The following is a 19,145-nucleotide window of genomic DNA, read 5'->3' as shown; positions in this document are numbered from 1 at the left end:
CAATTCAAATAAAATTAAAATAAATAATTATTCAATAAAGCATGAACGCAGAGCCGTTAAAAGTATTATAAAATAATTAAGTGTCCCAATCACTTACAGGAGTTAACGAAAACATTTAATGTTTATTCGAGTAAATATTAGTTCAAAATGCGCAAATAAATCGAAATTACAGGCACCACTAAAATTTACGTAATATAATTATTTTGATACAGAATGGCAAAATGGGGAGAAAAAAAATTCGTTACTTTGCAACACTTTCGTATCTTGTTGCCGCGAAATTATTTTTCTGTTTTAGTGAATATTTACATAAAAATATGAGTTGAAACGCATTACTTACTTGTGGAATGCGATGTTAGTGTCTATTTTGTTTGTCTGTTGTATTTTTACACCCCTTTACCGCACATTTCGTCATTTTTAGCAAAAAATTTTGGAGCTGTTCGCGGTGCAATATGACCTTGAGCACTAACAGCCCGCGCGCTCCTGGGACGCGTTTGGAACCCTCTAACTTGCCTCACTTAGCGTGTGCGGGCTAGGTTTCTATGCGTTATTATTCTAAGTATGAAACTATCATTCTATGCGTTATTATTCTAAGTTACTAGTTTAAATCACATGCCAATTTTAATAAGTTTATAACCACTACAGCCTTATCATGTCCCTGTGAATACGTATCTGTAATTCAGTATATCTCGGGCCTTTTGGGGTAAGTGTGCTTAATATCTTTATATTCATCATCAAGGTAGGAAGTGTTTTATAATAATGTACCTGGTTTCTGTATATACCTTTTATTGTTACAGCCTTATGGTTTTGTTACCTTTTCTTTCTTTAACCGACTTGAAATAAATTTGTGGACCTGAAGTTTTCTGTTTTACTGCCGTGAACCTGGTCACGGCTTGTTAGGGTTACAAACCTCTCAAGCTCCTTGTGAAAGACTTCGCTGAACGAAGGAAGAGGGAAGTGTTGCTATCTTACCTATTTCAGGCCCCAAGCAGTAAGTGTCGAGACAACCTCAAACGGCTGAATTTTTAGGAAATTTTTTTAGGAAATAGAAAATTTAGGATATTTTAAACTACTTATTTCGAAATTTTCCAAAAAAAACCGCGGAATTAAATAGATACTTTACACATACCAATGATTTTTTAACCGACTTTAAAAAAGGAGGAGGTTCTCAGTTCGACTGTATGGTTTTTTTTGTACTTATGTATGTTACGATAACTCCGGTATTTGTGAACCGATTTTTATGATTCTTTTATTGTTGGAAAGAGAGTACCTCCGTAGTGGTCCCATTTAATTTTGAAGAAAATCATCCACCTCTAAAGGTGGCTATTCACGCATGAAAATTCATTTTTATAAATAGCGCCTAAATTTTATAATAAGGAGCAATTTATTTAATGGTTGATTTTGCTATTCTCCAATTCAAGGCGTTTTTCTCTCTCAATATACCTTGAGTAGTGAGAACCGTTTTTTATTATCTCCTGTATCAAGTCACGTGTAGTGGCGAACTAGGGGTTGAACCCGTGTTTGAGCACTTTCCGGTAACCGATTTCAATAAAACTTGGTAATTATATGTACTTCCACGTACTTTTGAGGTCCGTTTTTTAGTACTCTGTACTGAGGTTAGGTTATTTTATATCATCTGAACTAAATGGAATGCGTATAGCATACGTTATACATTTTTCAAATAGCTTTAATTTCGTTAACATAAAATAAATTCTGCAGCGTCACTTTGCGATTTAAAGCTAGGAGTTGCAATTGCTATGGACAGGCGTGTCGCTTAACACCAGGCGTACGACGGAGGGGCACTGCCACTGCGCCCGTCATCCTGAAACATAAGTTGACAATATCCATGTGCCTGTAATTTCACCAGCACCCTTCAATACCGGAACGCAGTGCTGCTCATGTTATTGCTTGAGATCAGAAGCAGGTACTTCCCTGGACGTACTCTTTCACCTTACGCTTATTAATACAGAAAAACTTAAAAACCTTTTTAAATCTGAGCGAAGTCACATCAGCCTATACGAATTTAATACCGGGTTTAGGAGCTGTTAATACGATATAATATGATATATTAAAGGTAAAATGACATATAAGTGACATTTTCCACAAAAAATCTCCAAAATATTTTTATTTATTTATTTATTTTTCAGGGATAACAAACAATTGTACATGAAATGTTTACAATCAGAGTTAAATATTTCTAACATAGGTACACGTACAATCAACAGCATTATCCACAAGTTACTATTAGAATTAAAATAAAAATTGCCGTGTGTGATGGGTAGTGCCAAATAAACTAAAATAAATAAAAGGTATATAAGAAATTAGCTCAGGGCATCAATAATAGCTTTTTAAATTTTGAAGCAGGCAAATGGAATATGTCAATATTGCTAAACAAATCATTGTAATGAGAAAGAATACGACGTAGAGAAACTCGCTTGCCAGCATTTGTTTTGCAGGTCGCCGTTTTAAACAACGAGTAGGAGCGCACTCGCCGTCGATAAACTCTCATTGGTACATTATATCTAATATATATGCACCAGTTGTGAGAAATTCACCATCTTTTTGCAGATAAAACTCTTATTAAGTTTATAGCTTTTTCGTTATTGAGTTTCACGTGCAGAAGGATAGTATTTTTCTTACCATAGCTATGTAAATTAAAAACTTTTTATGGAAAATGTCACTTGTGTGGTTTTACCTTTAAACAGACGATATATTGATAGATAGATATGTTTACCGCATACTCATAACCTTTCGTTTGGAGAGTTATGTGGCTGTGTCGACGTCTGCCGCGACAAGGGATCATGCCGATGCCTTGATTCTCACAGGGATAATGTCAGTTTATATTAAAGCTTCAGAATGCAGTCTGTAGGTTCAATAAAACTTAAATTAAATTTAAAAAAGCCAATATAACAGCGAAATCTAATATTATTTATAACTTTTTTTTATAAAAAAACCGACAAACGTTTGTGAAATTAGTATCTATTTGCCAAGTTTGATCGAAATTTTTTTTTTTGTAATAACCATGTGTCGTCCCGTCATCTGGTGTTATGCGATACGCCTATCCATAACAGTTGTAGTGCTACTTAGAGTTTTTAATCCTAAAGATCTTAGGGGCACTGGCACTGTGCCCGTCACGCAGAGACGTAAGTTGACAAGGTCCATGTGCCTATAATTTCACCAGCACCTTTAACCTTCCAAACCGGAGCGCAGAAATGTTCATATTACTGCTTGGTGGCAGTACTTCCCTGGACGAACCCTTTCACAAGGAGCTCAACTAAAAATCGATTAACGAAAAGTGGGTGAAACTCAATAAACCAGATTCACCCACTAATTTGCCACCCTTAGAGGTGAAATATTTTCTTCAAATTTGAATGCCACAACTACCTACTAAAGTACATATACCCTTTCCAACAAAAAAAAGAATAATCGAAATCGGTTCACAAATGTCGGAGAAAACGCGTAACATACACACAAAAAAGTACAGTCGAATTGAGAACCTCCTCCTTTTTTAAAGTCAGTTAATGAAAGTGAACTTATCTGCCCTCAGAACGAAAAAGGCACAACTGCTGTGTAAAGTACGCATGGTTGCCTTTTTTCATTATGAGGGCAGTTATGATAACGGACGTCTCCACTTTTTTTTTAAGCTTTTACTAAGCTTCCAAAGCTGTATAACACGTGCACTCAAGAGCACATCAATTTTGTACATTGGATCAACCTTATCGCAAGTGGCATAGAGTTGTATTTAAGTCTTAAGTGTCGAGTTCAAGTATTCTTGACATAACTGTCGCAGATATGTATGTATTTTTACGAATATCTTTAAGTTGACCAATACGTAGATAAGTTTTACTAGCAACTGTGACAAAACTCATAGAAGGAGATATTGGTGTGATTTTTTTTTGTTGGAAAGGGAGTGCTTTAATAGTGGTCCCATTCAAATTTGAAGAAAATCGCGCTTATTCCGCGCGGTGGTCGCCGCCGCGCGGCGACCGCGTGCGTCTAACTGTCATGGCAAAATACGCTCTATTTGTTTAGCTTTAATATTTTAACTTAAACGAGCGTCCCGGCCGCTCGGGCGTGTCTGGCTTGAATTTGGTCTACGCGGCGACCGCGCGGTTGTATTATTCAGAGGAATTTAAATGTTGTTGCCTAGTAAATGGAATTCAGATTTCCCATTAATGTACATGAAGGCGTCGTTTTTCTGCAAATTTTTCGCCTCGTGTAACTGAGCGCTAAGGGTGTACGATCCGGTTTATAGAATTTCGTCCACTTTCCATTAACCGATTTCAATAAAAGTTGGCACATAGATGTAATTACAATTAAAATAAAGTGTCATGGTGGCCTAGAGCTGATCTGATGAAAGAGATGGCTGAGTGGAGTAACTCCTCAACAGTGTACAGCAGATACCTTGTGTTTGGGCTCATATGATTCATTTTAGTGAGGATATCCATATGCATTTCAGTTATCGTTGAGGAGACCACGGTGACCTATTGTTTTGTAATCTGAGACGGTGACGAACAAACCGAAAACGGATAAACAAACTTTTGGAGTCGGCTTATTGTTCAAAAACAGTTACAATTATTTTAAATAAAGTTTCGAAAGTTAGTTAACTAATTATTTTGAACAAGAACTTTTGAATCGTTCAATGAACCGTATTACTAAAGGAAAAATTTGAATTCAAACTGATGTAGTATCGACTATTAATGCAATTACACAGTGAACGTTCTAGTCATACAACTTTTTTCAAAGTCCATTATTGCACCAAGAAATGTAGCTCTGTTCGGTGCGAAGTTCATACATTTAAAAACACACCAATAAATCGTATACGAGTGTACAGGTCTGTACTTAGCGTTGTCGGCAGCTATTCGGCGAGGAATGTGCCTGAGCCTGCTCTCCCTCCCGTCACTCCCCCTCCCTGGACTGCGCTACTTTTTGTTCCCATCATCCACCATTGACATGCACCATTGAATTCAACTTCTCTTGGAATTTTTTCCTCGAACTTTACCACTATAGGTTTCTGTAACTCGTAATCTAATTGCTCGAACTTCACAGGGCTGTTAAAATTAAATGATCATTAGGAAATACATTCAAAGAATTTTCGAAGTCTCTGGTCGAAGCTGAGCCTGTCTCTGATTACCATAACGCGTGCCGAATTATAATTTTTCTTATTTACATTAATATTATTTATGCTGGTCAATTTTGTACATTTGTTTGACTTTCTCTCGGAATAAGCAGCACCCTAAAATTTTGAACTTACATTATAACTTTTATCAAAATAGAAATTCCTTCCGAAATTTGGATGGGATAGCGAATGTTTATTTTAAAAGGGTCATCATTATGCAAGAATGACTACCTGGTTATCGTCGTATAAATATTAGAATACTGCTCAGTTTTCATAAGATAAATTAATAACTACCAGCCTTATCTCACGGGCATGACATCAGCCTCATCACAAATAAATTTTAAATCATACAATATCTTGACAGGCACCTAAAGCCCATTACCGGGCAACTTGTTTCATTGCTTTTGTTTTTTCCGAAGCCCCGTCCCGAAGGAAGAAGTCGGCGCCCGCGCCGTACATTGGCGCCTTTCTCCGGGTGAACGAGACAAAAGACGAATGCGGTCTCGAGTTGAAAAGAGATGGGACAATAGCATTCCGCGTCACAGACAGACAAGCCAAACGAATCCAGTTTGTTGGCCATAAGCCGGCCACTCGCTTGTGTCGGGTATTTCGGAGTGTTTTTCGATAGTGATGTAAATATAAAACTAATTTTTCTGACAAATAAAGCGTTTTGCTAACAGAGTGACAGCTGAAAAATGTGCTGTATGTGTTGTTGAACGATTTTGTGAGTGGAATTTTATGGGATTCGGGAGTACAACGGTAAGAATAGCTAAGAATGCAATAAACTCCCTCTCCCGTCCCTCTTGGAAGAATGCATGCACCTTGGTCAGGCGCACCTTGCGCCGGAGTCCCTATTGAAAATTATTGGAGAAATAAACTGATCCTTGGAGTAAACGTTAAGGATAGTGATACGGTCATTGACCGAAGTATGTTCAAGATCAATGTATGTATTCGAGGTCTTGAAGAGGTAGCGGAGTAAACAAAGACAAAAATTACGTTAAAATTGGGTGTCGCGTAATTTAACATTTTGTCTATAAGATTCACTATGTAAAACTATTAAAATGAGAATTTATATAAATATATTTCACACTTTTTTGTAAACTAAAAATACGCAGTTGAAAATAAACATAAGAAATTAGGACAATGCTTTGGTTGGACTTGCTGTCTGACAAAATAGAAAAAGGTAATGGGTAAAAAAATTACACTTACATTTTTTTCTTCTACTATTTATAATTATAACGCAGTCAACTAAGTTGCAGCAAGTCCCCGAGATCTTTGCGATTTATAGCTCTGAGTGGAACTGCAATTGCTCCGGACAGGCGTGTCACTTAACATCAGGCGCACAACTTGTTCGTCCTGTCACTTAAGTATCATAAAAAAAGTATTCAGTAGATACAAACAATCCAATATTAAATTATATTCCAATACATTTAAAAAAGTTTTACTCTATCGATTGTTCGTTTACAATGTTTACTACTTCATTTTTTCTAAAATGCTTGTTTATACCAAACTAAAGCTATTATTTTATAGATATCGGTCACGGTAAAATTGCTTTAGAGTTGACCTGACGACATTTTACAGAGGGAACTTCACTAGGAGGTCATTATAATATCTACTACGATAAGAGAATCGTTTAGTATAGTAAAAGTGTATTCGATAATTAACTAGTAATTTCACGAGTGTTATTTTCATTGAACACCTCTTATCTCATAAGAAATAAAAGAGTGACGTGGCACCCTTGTCTATTTACAAAAGTTACTTAGTTACTAGTAACTTAAATACCTATTACCGTGTTTATTTACGTATCGGTATTATATAACTGGTTCATTGAAATGATAACGGCATTGCTTGTTTATTTTTGGTGATAATTTTATTTAAAAATATAATTGATTTTCTTTTTAATTAAAAAATATAACGAATTAAAATATTAAAAATGTGGCCTAAATATGCATCTATTGCACATTTAGGCCATCTTTTATTATTAAGTTATGTAATTAAATCTACAATCCTTAATGAAACTAATCGTAACATTGTAACTAAGTAAGATAAGGAATCGTAATCTAGAGTTCACATACTTATGTATTTCATAATATGCTAATGAACCTTCTTTGCCCTCGTGGACATAATTTTTTGTAATTTTGTAATTTTCAATATTTTGGTCCTTACAGGATTTTTGGTAGTAAAAAATGGTAATTAAGACGAGTCTCCGGAAGGAGGAAAAACTGTTTGCTAGATCAAAATAGTTTAGGTATTTGCTATTAAATAATGGTCTTCCAAATATATACTTAACACCGATAAGGATATTCTAAAGAATGTTCTAATTTATTATACGATAGGATGTATTTTACACAGTCATATAAAATCCCGAAAACAGGATAAAATAAAAGTTTAAAAATAATTATTTATGAATAAAATATATAACTTTGTACATATCTATTTAAATACGACAGTGAACTCGCTAAGTTTTTGGTTTAAACTGAAGCTCTATAATTATTGAATTCCCCTTTTTTTCCAAATCATGAACATTGCCTAGCGGTTTAACGACACGTCGCGGCGCTCGCTGCCTCGTCAGTCGCCATCGGGCGCTTGTCGACGTCCAATCTGTGTCAAATTTTCTCCGCCTGTTTTATTCATATTAATTTTTCTACATTTTAAACGTATTAATTATAAATAATTAAAAATTAAATAAATATTAATTTTTTAAACATATTAATCTTATTTTATTCATATTAATTTTAATTGCCCACACACCTCACCTCTTTAAATCTAGGCTCGCGTTCAAATACCTCGCCTGAAGTTGATTTAGCTTAACAATAAAACTGAAACTAAACAAGATACAAAAATACCGATTAGAGGGGGTTGTAGATCACACTTTCCTGGTCCCTGATATGTTAACAACTCAATTTGTAATAAAAGAAAATGTCGATTGCATCAGTATTATAACGAGAACACCTATATTACAAACAGTTTCATAAGTGTAGTTTCATAATTATAGTATATAACCAGAAATAGAGACGAAGTAAGGGCCATCCAACCCTGGCAACTCATGGGCGTTATTTCACTTTTAAATATCAACTCTCATTTGCGCTGAAATCACAAATTAGAAAGCTGAAATAGTACAGCGCCAACGACTGACCTGTGTGTACGTCTCCGTATATTCCAAAAATATTATGTATTTATTGTAATAAAGATAATGTCTCTAACGATGGGGGCTGTTCATTCGGTGGTGTGGGAAAAACAGCAAAACATCTCAACGGAATCACTCATTTAATCGGCAATTAAATATTAAATATGAATTTTGCAATTTTCGCCCATTATAGCCAAGCTCAAGTTAAACTGGTCGATTTGAAGTAAAACAATTGACGAAACCCGTCAATTGTTTCGAATTCGGGCTGGCCAATCGGAGCGCAGTCTCTATTTCTGGTTATATACTCGATGTTATTAGTTTACTATATAAATAAATAAAATAAAAAGATTATTAATCCACAAACACGTAAACCATAATAGAAGCGAACAATTACATAATTATGCATGCATGCTAATTTTTAATTGTCCTATTGCTATGCGCTTGTTGCTACAGACCGCTAAGCAATATGACACATAATAACCCTGCTGTTTAAACAACTATAATTTTACTATTATAATAAAGGAGTCAATACGATCGAAAAAATAATGTTTCGACGGTTTTACTCGTATTTTACGTTAATATTAGTGCTTTAAAAGACTAGTTGGATAAACTTGATATGGAAACATAAAGGACATAACTTACAATTTAAGTTTATAAATTTAAATTAAGGAGACGATGTAAAAAGGATCGTATTTATCATTGACTTACAATTATAATATGGACGTCGGGACCGCGCTAAAAAGTGTCCGAACTTGTAGGGCGTTAAAATCGTATACAGAGCGTCATTCACGCTTTAGTCTTCGTTTGTTCGACTGACAACGAAGCAAGCAAAATTAGACAGTACTGCGATGACATTACAATTTAAATTCAACGTTTTAGCTTTTACATATTCCTTTACATGTCACTACGTTTAAATAGGTTGACTTGGGACATTTTTTTCGTGGTTTTTGTATTAGACCCGTCGTCCATTTATTTGTAAGTCAATGGTATTTATGGAGCAAACGTGCGGAAGGCTCCCTAAGCATACATATAAAGACTAATGACTAATGATTAGAGGACCGAAAGAGGTACTTATGCAAGGATAGTTAAGAATTTTAGTAGCAGTAGACCTCCTTGCGAAAGAGTTCGTCCAGGGAAGTTCAGCCACCCTTACCTATTTCTGCCGCGAAGCAGTAATGTGATCATTATTACATTCCGGTTTTGTGTGGTAAGGGTGCTGGTGAAATTACAGGCACATAAGACTTGTCATCGTATCCGTGCTTCAGGAATTGCAGCTGAAAGATCACAAAGGGTTATCCCGCGTCTGTTTGCTGCGCATTCTACAATTCTTTGGCCACACGCAGAAGCGCTGACAGTCTTCAAAGAATAATTATTATGCGCAAAATAGAGGGCAAACGACCTAAAGGACGAAGTTCGTAACGGTGGTGGGACCTGGTTGAAAGGTGAGGCAGTAGTGGTGAAAGTCCCACTCCACCTGGAGTAGCAGTAGAGCTCCTTGTGAAACAGTTCATCCAGGGAAGTACTGCCTCATCTGCCGCCAAGCGGTAATGTAGGCATTACTTTGTTCCGGTTTTGAAGGGTAAGGGTTTTCAATTTATGTCCCAGGGTGATAACTACAGAGGCACTACTTCTCAGATCTTTGCGATTTAAAGCTCTGGGTGATTCTGCAACTGTTATGGACAGGCGTGTCGTTTACCATCAGACGCACGACTTCTTCGTCCCATCACTTGGTATCAAAAAAAGTAAAGAATAAAGGTTGATCTGCCTACCCTTAAGGAAGACAGGCATGATTATGCGTTACACGAACATTAAGGGTCGTATTCCAGAACTCTACTCAATGCTCAAGTCAGGACTTGAGTATGATTTCAAGCACTGGAAATACGACCCTAATGGCAAGGACTTGAGTACGATTTCTAGTGCTTTAAATCATACTCAAGTCCTGGCTTGAGCATTGAGTAGAGTTCTGGAATATGGCCCTAAGATTCAAATTCAAATATTTATTAAGTCCACACGTACACACCAATTGAACAAATGTCCAATTCAAGAGTATTGCAAATTGTATTGTCTCCAACATTTGGACATAGTTATGCAAACTAGAACCAACCCACAAATTGTCACTTCCAAGATAATTAGATTTTTGTAAAAACAGTGTGAAGAAATAAATAGGTAAGTTATGTGAGACAAACAACGTGAGTTATGTGTAGCATTGAGAATGATATAGGGAAACTATTATATAATATAGCAATAAATAGAAAACATTATGTACTTTTTTATTTAGTTAACGAGATCCATGTTCTAGTTTTCGTAATGAAAACGCTAAAGATCTGCAGTACTTCAGTACATGTGACATGGATCCATTTAGCATATTTAAAAAAAATACATTATATGAAGTTAAGCAGCATGGTTCTTTTTAGCTGTTAAAAAGTTACTTATTTAGAGTTGGTACCCTGAAGGACTTTTATTTTCTCCGTTTTGGCTTGGTGTATTGCCAGGATCTTTTGTGAGCGGGTAAAGGACACGTCTGGTGTTCCACCTAAATACATAACTCAATTTCACTCGAGTTGTGGGTTGATTCTTGTTTGCATAACTATGTCCATTTCAAGAACACTGACGTAGGTAGTTACGTATATTTAGAACTTATATACACAATGTACTCAATACAATCGTGAATGTCGTGCGACGCAGATGATTAAGACGCGATAATATGGAGATGTGTACGTGATTTGACAAGCATAGCATCTTCCAAGATGTATAATTTTTTTATTGTAATCATTTGTAGTAAGTACCTATTACTGTAAATGCTGCTCTAGCGTGACATATTCTATGAAAACCTTCCCATATTAAAAAATGTTTTTTCACATGAAGTATTTTAAACCGACTTTGAAAATGAGGTTCTCAATTCGACTGTACTCTATTGTGTGCACGTCACGCGATTGCTTGCGCATTGCATTTGTGAACCGATTTTAATGATTTTTTTGTTCGAAAAAGGATACCTCAGTATTGGTCTCATTTAAATTTGAAGAAAATAGTCCACCTCTAAGGATAGCAAACTAGGGGCTTGTCCCCGCCAGGGGGGACAATTGGTCAGGACTAGTGGAATCTGGTTTTGCGCATTTTCCGGTAACCGATTGTTAATTTTTAGTTTCAGTTGTTTCCTTTTTTTTAATAAAAGTTATAATAAAGACTATTTGAATATTTCGACTTGAATTATTCTTTATATTCACATTTTTTAATTCTTTATACATAATGGTGTTATAATAATAGAAATAGAGCTTTAAGTTTTTGGCAATATCGAGTTGTTAAAAGGTAGGGAAAAAGGATTTTAAGGAAAAAAATGCAATAGTCGCGGAATTAGGACGAAAGGGCTCACAAGAATTGCTAGGTATTATAAATATAATAAGGTACATGTATACATATTAATCATATTTTAATATAATTATTAAGGATAAAGGAAGATAAAACATTATAGTACGTACATGGATGTGATGGCAAACGGAATAAACTGGTAAGAAATGGAACTTTTAGGATTGCAAGGCATAGTGGGGTTTAGTGATTTTGCTAAGTGATTTTGAACGTAATTAATTAGAAGTTACGGAATACACAAGATATATTTAGCTTCAATGAATACACTGCAATACCTCTCTGAAATTCCGGAATGATTAAAAATAAAATGCAAATAATGAAAGCAAAATAGTTATATTTTTACTCAGGTTTCAAAATTATAAGGATATTTATTTTCTTTGATAATCATCATGATAATGACGATAATGTTTGATAACTATCCGACACATATCCGTTAATTATCCATGCTGATTAATAGTTTTATCTCTTTTAATTTTTGACTAACAATGACAAACAGTGAGAAAACTAAATAAACACGAAGAAAAAGCTATATGAAAACGATTAGGTTTGTGACTTTTTAGGTTGACATATGACATGTTTGGATACGTCTCTGATACAAATACATGGCACGACATTGGTGGCGGAAGCATTTTGTTGTTCGAATTAATTTCATAAATATCAAGATAACACATGTTATCGTGATAATTATCTTCATGATTATCAATGTAAATTATCATAATTGTCACTTTGAAGTCTGTTTTTAGTTGGAATTAAAAAATATTCTTCTGAATAAATACATTACCGTAGCAAAATAATTTCTAGCTCATCATAAATATAGAACAAGTTACGTAAATAATACAGAAATTTCGGGATTCCAGAGTAAAGGGAGGTTATGGAGATTATCTACTCTATGTTAATTTACTTCCTTGGTTTTTCCTTAAAACTAATTTTTTTTTTATAATATCAAGTGACGGGACGAACAAATAGTATAAATTAAATCACAAAATTTATCGAATAAACATATCCTTATGCAAGATTCAATATATACGTTTGAAACTCGTTTAAGATGAGAATGCTGCCTCGTGTCGGGTTATAAATGAGATTACTGGATCTAGAGATAAGTGCTCTGACAGCCAGGATGCTGATGTTAGAAACATGAACGCAGGTTCTTTTTGTTTAATGCTTTTAAAACTACTAAAATTGTTTTGCTTTGGAAATTGTTGAGTCCACAATTATTTAAAAGGACGAGTGGTTTTGACACTTTGTTTTTTTTATGATTATTAGGTGACGGGGCGAATTAGTCGTACGCCAGGTGGTAGGCAACACGCCTTGATATTCAAAATTCCGATTGATATTCAAAATTTGCCATTTACGAAGTTTAAAACTATACTGTAACAAAAACTTTATACTAAAGGTTTTTTATACAGCTTCTGCGTACTTGGATGACAAAACTCCGTGGTAGTGACCCATTTAGCTCTTGCAAGTAGTCTCGATCTAATGTTTATACTAAATATTATAATGATAAATGCTTAGAATAATAACGCATAGAAACCTAGTCGGCACACGCTAAGTGAGGCATATTGAAGCGCGCCAAAAGGGCCTACACGAGCGGGCGGGCCTTCAGTGCTCAAGGTCAACTTGCATCGCGAACAGATCAAGAATTTTAGCTAAAAATGACGAAATGTGCGGTAAATGAGTGTAAAAATACGTCAGACAAACATAAAATAGATACTAACAACACATTCCACAAGGAAGTACTCGTAACGCGTTTCAACTTGTATTTTTATATAAATATTCACTAAAACCGAAAATTAACCTACTAGTAAAACTAGCCTACATGAATTTGATTTTTGCCTCACTTGTGACAGTTCGTTTGATATGAAACTATCATTCTATGCGTTATTATTCTAAGGATAAATGTATATTTACAAAAAGTAACCCCGTAGAGTTTCGTGCTCATTTTTCTCAAGGGATTCCGCCTTACGAATGAGCAGTAGAGTTTAATCAGTATGACGACTTCAAGTGTAATTTCCTTACATATGAAGTAAAGATTATTTGACTTTGCTTATCCGTAACATTTGCAGTGCTAGTCGGAGATTTTAATCGCAAAGATCTGAGGGCACTGCCTCTGCGTCAGTCACCCTCAGATATAAAGTTGACAAGTCCCGCGAGACTGTAGTTTCATCAGGTCCCTGACCATTCAATCGCAATGTGAAAATTACTACTCGGCGGTAGAAACAGGTACGGTGGTAGTGCTTCCCTGGACGACATCATTCATAAGGAAGCTCTACTGCTAGCAAAGTTCTATTGTGTTATGTGTATGGATATATTCAAGCGTAAATTCAGGCAAAACTGGACTAAGCATTGTGGCACAGCTTGGGTATGGCCTGTGTTTGTGATAGGTTTATATTATTCAGTGGATTCTGAGGTGTAAAATACGCCTTTGATTCCGCCAGGGTTGGAAAAAAAATCATGATTTTTTTGAAAAAATCCTAATTAATCACGATTTTATTTATTTTTTCATTTTATTATACAGTTTAACTACATTTTTGCGTAAAACGTAGTAATGTAAAAGGTTAATTAACCGCGGCAAGCTAGTTTTTTTTGTTTAAATACATTGACTTACAAATAAATGGACGATGGCTCTAATACAAAAACCACGGAAAAAATGTCCCAAGTCAACCTATTTAAATGTAGTGACATGTAAAGGAATATGAAAAAGCTAAAACATTGAATTTAAATTGTAATGTCATCGCAGTACTGTCTAATTTTGCTTGCTTCGCTGACAGTCGAACAAACGAAGACTAAAGCGTGAATGACGCTCTGTATACGATTTTAACGCCCTATAAGTTGGACACTTTTTAGCGCAGACCCGACGTCCATATAATTGTAAGTCAACGTTTAAATATTATAATAATGATATTGATTTCTCAGATGTAAAAGACCCTAGTCTTTAAAATATAATTGTCTGATTTTATGTTGATTTCTGTGAAAGAAAATAAAATTAAACACATTTCATTAAAACACTGATTTTTATTGAAAAAATCATGTGATTTAAATCAAAATGATTTAATCGCGCCAACCTTGGATACCGCGTAACAAAGCTCAATTTCTAGTTTAGTTAAGTTCCTTTGCTGTATAATAAGATTCAGTGCAGTGCTTCATAATTACAATTTCTGAGAAGTTGATTGGTACGACACGTTTATTTATAGTGGTGACCGCGTGTTTTGAAATTTAATACCTACTTCAGATCTAAATATCAGAGCTGGCTGGTCACCACAATCAATCAAAGATTCTTAGGTCACCTGCCTACGTCTTGAAAACTGTCTGATAATGTTACTTATTGCATCACGTTGTTACGGAAGCTCTTATTCGTATATGGGTACATGTGTACACAACACAGAATAATTAATATAATAGAAGTGCTTAGTGGGCGTGTCACATGAGCCAACTGTACGCGGAGTTCCACTTATTTGAGCTCAGTCCTCCATTTTTGTTTTGTACCTCATGGTCGTGTCAATTATCTCGCGCAAAACCTCGAAAAGCGTGGAAAAATGCTTTATTTCGTTAATTAGGAGTGCAGTAATGATGGTCGCACTTAATTTTACACTTAATTTTTTGTCTATCGTAATAGATTTTTTGTTATAAGAAAGTTGGCTTTTTTTTTGGAGAACGTTGATAGGGTTTAATAGTTCGTCGTCTTTCAGCTATTGCCGCTAGATGGCCGCACATTGAATACAATTTCAATACGAAAAAATAAAATCGTAACTTGCACTTAACTGGTTAAATATTTACAGTCCACAATTTGTTACATCTTTTTATATTGGAACGACCAATCATTATCAAGAGTTAAAAGTGTTTTAATATTGTGACGGTTCTTATAGTAATCGAGGCATAAAGCCCTTCCATTGTTTATTTATTCCGCGGTACACGAGCACTGTAAGAATTCAAATGACGTATATTTAGTTGATTAAGTTTCAGAGTTTAGAGTTAATTTTGTAACTAGGCTTGATGTTGGAAAACCCTCAGCGCTAACTTCGTAAAGATAACAGTATTTCAAACGGTTGATAAAAGTTTAAGGACTCCTTCTCGTGGCTTTTACAAGGATCTTTTGCTGTAAGGGTGTTCAACTATTTCGACGTTTTGGCATTCGATTTTATTATCAGTTCTACGTAAAATTTATACATTCAAAGGGTTTACAATGCTCTTACTTATTTCGACGAAAGTACGCCTTTTCTTACGGTCTTGTGCCAGATCCGACCATTCAGGCACATTCAGCTCCCTCAGGTCTTTGACGACTCCCTTCCAGCGATATCTCGGACGCCCCAATGGGCGATTCCCCGTAGGTTGCCCCAAATACGCTCTTTTGGCAGCTCGATCTTCTCTCATACTTTCCACATGACGCTGCCAGCGAAGTCGGGCGGATTTTACTTCCCCGATTATGTTTGGCCCAGACACTAGCTCTTCGATCTCTCTATTGAATCTGGCCTTCCAGTTATCAAATTCTCCTTTGATTGGTCCTAGAATCTGTCGGAATATAACAACGCCTTCAGGGTGCTATTGCGTATTGCCGCGACTCTGTAGTGCTTCGAGCGTGTTCGTTGAGGCACGCACGTTTTAACGGGATATGGGGAAAGAAAACGCACTCGCTTGAAGACAGTTCTTAGTAGAGCTCCTTGGAAGGATCCAGGGAAGTACTGCCACCTTACCTACTTCTGCCGTCAAGCAGTAATGGTTGAAGCCAACATTAAACATTAGACGAGGTTTTGAATGGTAAGGGTGCTGGTGAAATTACAGGCACTTTGAATAGATTCAAACACGCGAAAACATCGCATTTGAAGCAAGAAGCTTATATACTCAAAATCTTACTGAAATTAACAAACGAAACTAAAATCAAAACTATGAAACTTTTTGCGACTGCATCGCGTTTGAATCGCGTTTACGCGCGTTATCTGCGTCTCGTCGGCGAGTATAAAATACACCGTGTGTATACGCTCTAACAGTTTCTCTGTCTAAAATTTGAGAGGAACAATTTATCACTTTGTCATTAAATTTATTAAAAAAATTTGAGGAAAATCTTAACCGGACATCCGGAGGACGCGACAGCCAAGTTTTTTTCCTGCACGTGTCAAAAGTACGAGCTATGATTGACGGCACATTCTATTTCAATTTGTAACGGTTGCAACTTAAGGTTCAAAGTTGTTTTAATGATTTGCAAAATCTGTTTATGAGTTACGACCAGAATGGTGTGGCCTGTGACTATAAATTTAAAATTTCAAAATTCATTTTAAAATTAATAAACATTAATCAGACAAAACCGACTGGTTACAAGAGACGGCGCTGTGTATAAGTGGGGACTAGAACAAAACAACTACAATAACAACTATTTTTTAGATTAGGAATATATTTGATGAAATCTCTTGTAGTTTTTGTATTTTAGCACCAGCCTTAACAGATTGACGAAGCCTAGTAGAAACTATTCTTTAAATTGTAATTTTAATTATTTTACACATTGACTTACAATTATATGGACGTCGGGTCCGCGCTAAAAAGTGTCCCCACTTGTAAGGCGCTAAAATCGTATACAGAGCGCCAAACTCCGCTTTAGTCTTCATTTGTTCGACTGACAGCGCGATACTGCGATGACATTACAATTTAAATTTCGAATAGGTTGACTTGGGACATTTTTTTCGTGGTTTTTGTATTAGACCCGTCGTCCATTTATTTGTAAGTCAATGATTTTACATGTAATTTATTAACCTTTGAAATGAATGTTAAAACTATCATTAACACTTTCTAAGAATGCGAATGAAAACAATAGAAAATGTATAGATAAGAAAGAAGTTATACTATTTTAATTTATGATTTTAGACCGAAAGTTCAAAAGCGGTTTTATTTTCTTGATTTTATTGATGATGTTCTACCGTGATATTAATTATTTTATGAAATTATTCCACTAATGAAGCTCATTGAATATCAGGAAATTTCACCAGAATAAAGATCTGCAAAAAGCATATAGAAAAATTCGTAAGATGCGCTGGTTCGTTCCGTGGCTTAGTTGGCACCTAACACGGTTTGCTAGAAAACACTGGTTCGAATCCTGGATCGAAGGATTTTTTTCTTAGTGTTCGATCTTTATTTGGTTTTTGATTCGAGCCTTAATCATGTATAAAACATATTTTTTGTGTTGTGTGTCGGTCTAGTGACAACCCTATAGTACATTTGTTAAGATACTTAACTAAATGTGAACAATCTGGATACATTTTTTTATTAAAACATATACATTACAAATCGATAGGCATGCAATTACATATGAAGCTAAGTATTTGTATTTTGTATTTGAAGGTAAGTAAAAATCATTTTATAAACGTATATGTCATTAAATAGACACGTCAAAATTGTTTGCATTTAGTTAATTGCCTAAACAAATGGACTATAGTGCACAAATAAATAATAAAGATAAAGTGCGGGCAGTTAGAAAAACTCGCACGGCTACAAGATGCTGACACCCGCCTCTTCAGTCCCTTCGAGAACACGGTGGTGGTTGCAATGCGTCCGAAACGTCGAGGTATTTAAAATATGTTTTATACATGATTAAGTCCCGAATTAAAAATCAAATAATGTGTGAAAATCGTGAAACGTTCTATCTTTGTATTAAAAATTAATAATAACGCAAACTCATAGCCCCGTACTAGGGCAACCCTGTATCGCAGGTGCCACAGAAACACACATAGATAACCACAAATTACACCCAAACTTACGAGAGAAATAAATGTAGACCATACAAATATTTCTCCCGGCCCGGGAGCCAAATCCGAGACCTCTGCGTGGCAGTTCAGCATGGTAACCATTCGGCCACAGAGGCAGTTATACAGCCAACATAAATTAAACCAGAATGGCGTATACCAATTTATTGACTTCGTTGAACTCACACAAACAGCAGAATTATAGAAGCAATCAATCAGGGATCAGATTACGGTGGTGGTTGTTAAAGTTCTTCCTCCTTCATGGGGGTCTATTAACCGGCAAATGTGAAAAGTAGCACGGGGATTAAGTGGCAGGGAGCAAGGGCTTTTCATTTAAGGGCTTTTGAATCAATAGGGATTACTCCGCGGTGGTCTGATAGCTCTTGCGCAATCTATGATCTGAGGTTAGGCCGCGATGTGGAGGAAATACTTTCATTATGAAGTTACAACGTATGGTGTGAAAAGACCTAATAGTATTTGTAAAGACATTCCAGGCCAGGGCTATTATCAAGATCGGAAGTAATGGAGTATATTTACCTAGATTTCTAGAAAGAAATACACATAGAGACAGAGGGTGTGTATTAAAAGAAAAGTTTGTAATTGCATTATTAAACCGGTTGATAATAAAATTTGCCATTTACGAGGTTTATAACTATAGTGAAACAAAAACTTTGTGTACTGGTGCGCCATGATGCCGTTTTGACAGATTACAATAGTGTGGTCTAATCTTAGTTCTTCTTCTTCTTCTTTTAAATGTTATGGCTTTTAAATGTTTTAAATGTTATATATCGAAGTAATCGATGATTTCGCGAAT

At 35.5% G+C, this 19,145-nt stretch overlaps 1 protein-coding gene across 1 annotated transcript in view; it reads left to right on the top strand.

Moving 5' to 3' along the window:
* The first annotated feature begins 5,538 nt into the window (after positions 1–5,538).
* Positions 5,539–19,145, top strand: part of LOC113225593 (interference hedgehog-like) — a 170,077-nt gene continuing 156,470 nt past the window's right edge. Inside the window, exon 1 of the mRNA XM_026457929.1 lies at positions 5,539–5,875. The gene's annotated coding sequence lies outside the window, so the exon portion shown is untranslated. The remainder of the gene's footprint in view (positions 5,876–19,145) is intronic.

Source organism: Hyposmocoma kahamanoa, unplaced genomic scaffold, assembly GCF_003589595.1.
Source record: "Hyposmocoma kahamanoa isolate Upper Pololo Valley unplaced genomic scaffold, ASM358959v1 168, whole genome shotgun sequence".
Lineage (NCBI taxonomy): Eukaryota > Metazoa > Arthropoda > Insecta > Lepidoptera > Cosmopterigidae > Hyposmocoma > Hyposmocoma kahamanoa.
Note: the sequence above shows the minus strand (reverse complement) of the source record. Positions and strands in the feature narration are given on the sequence as shown.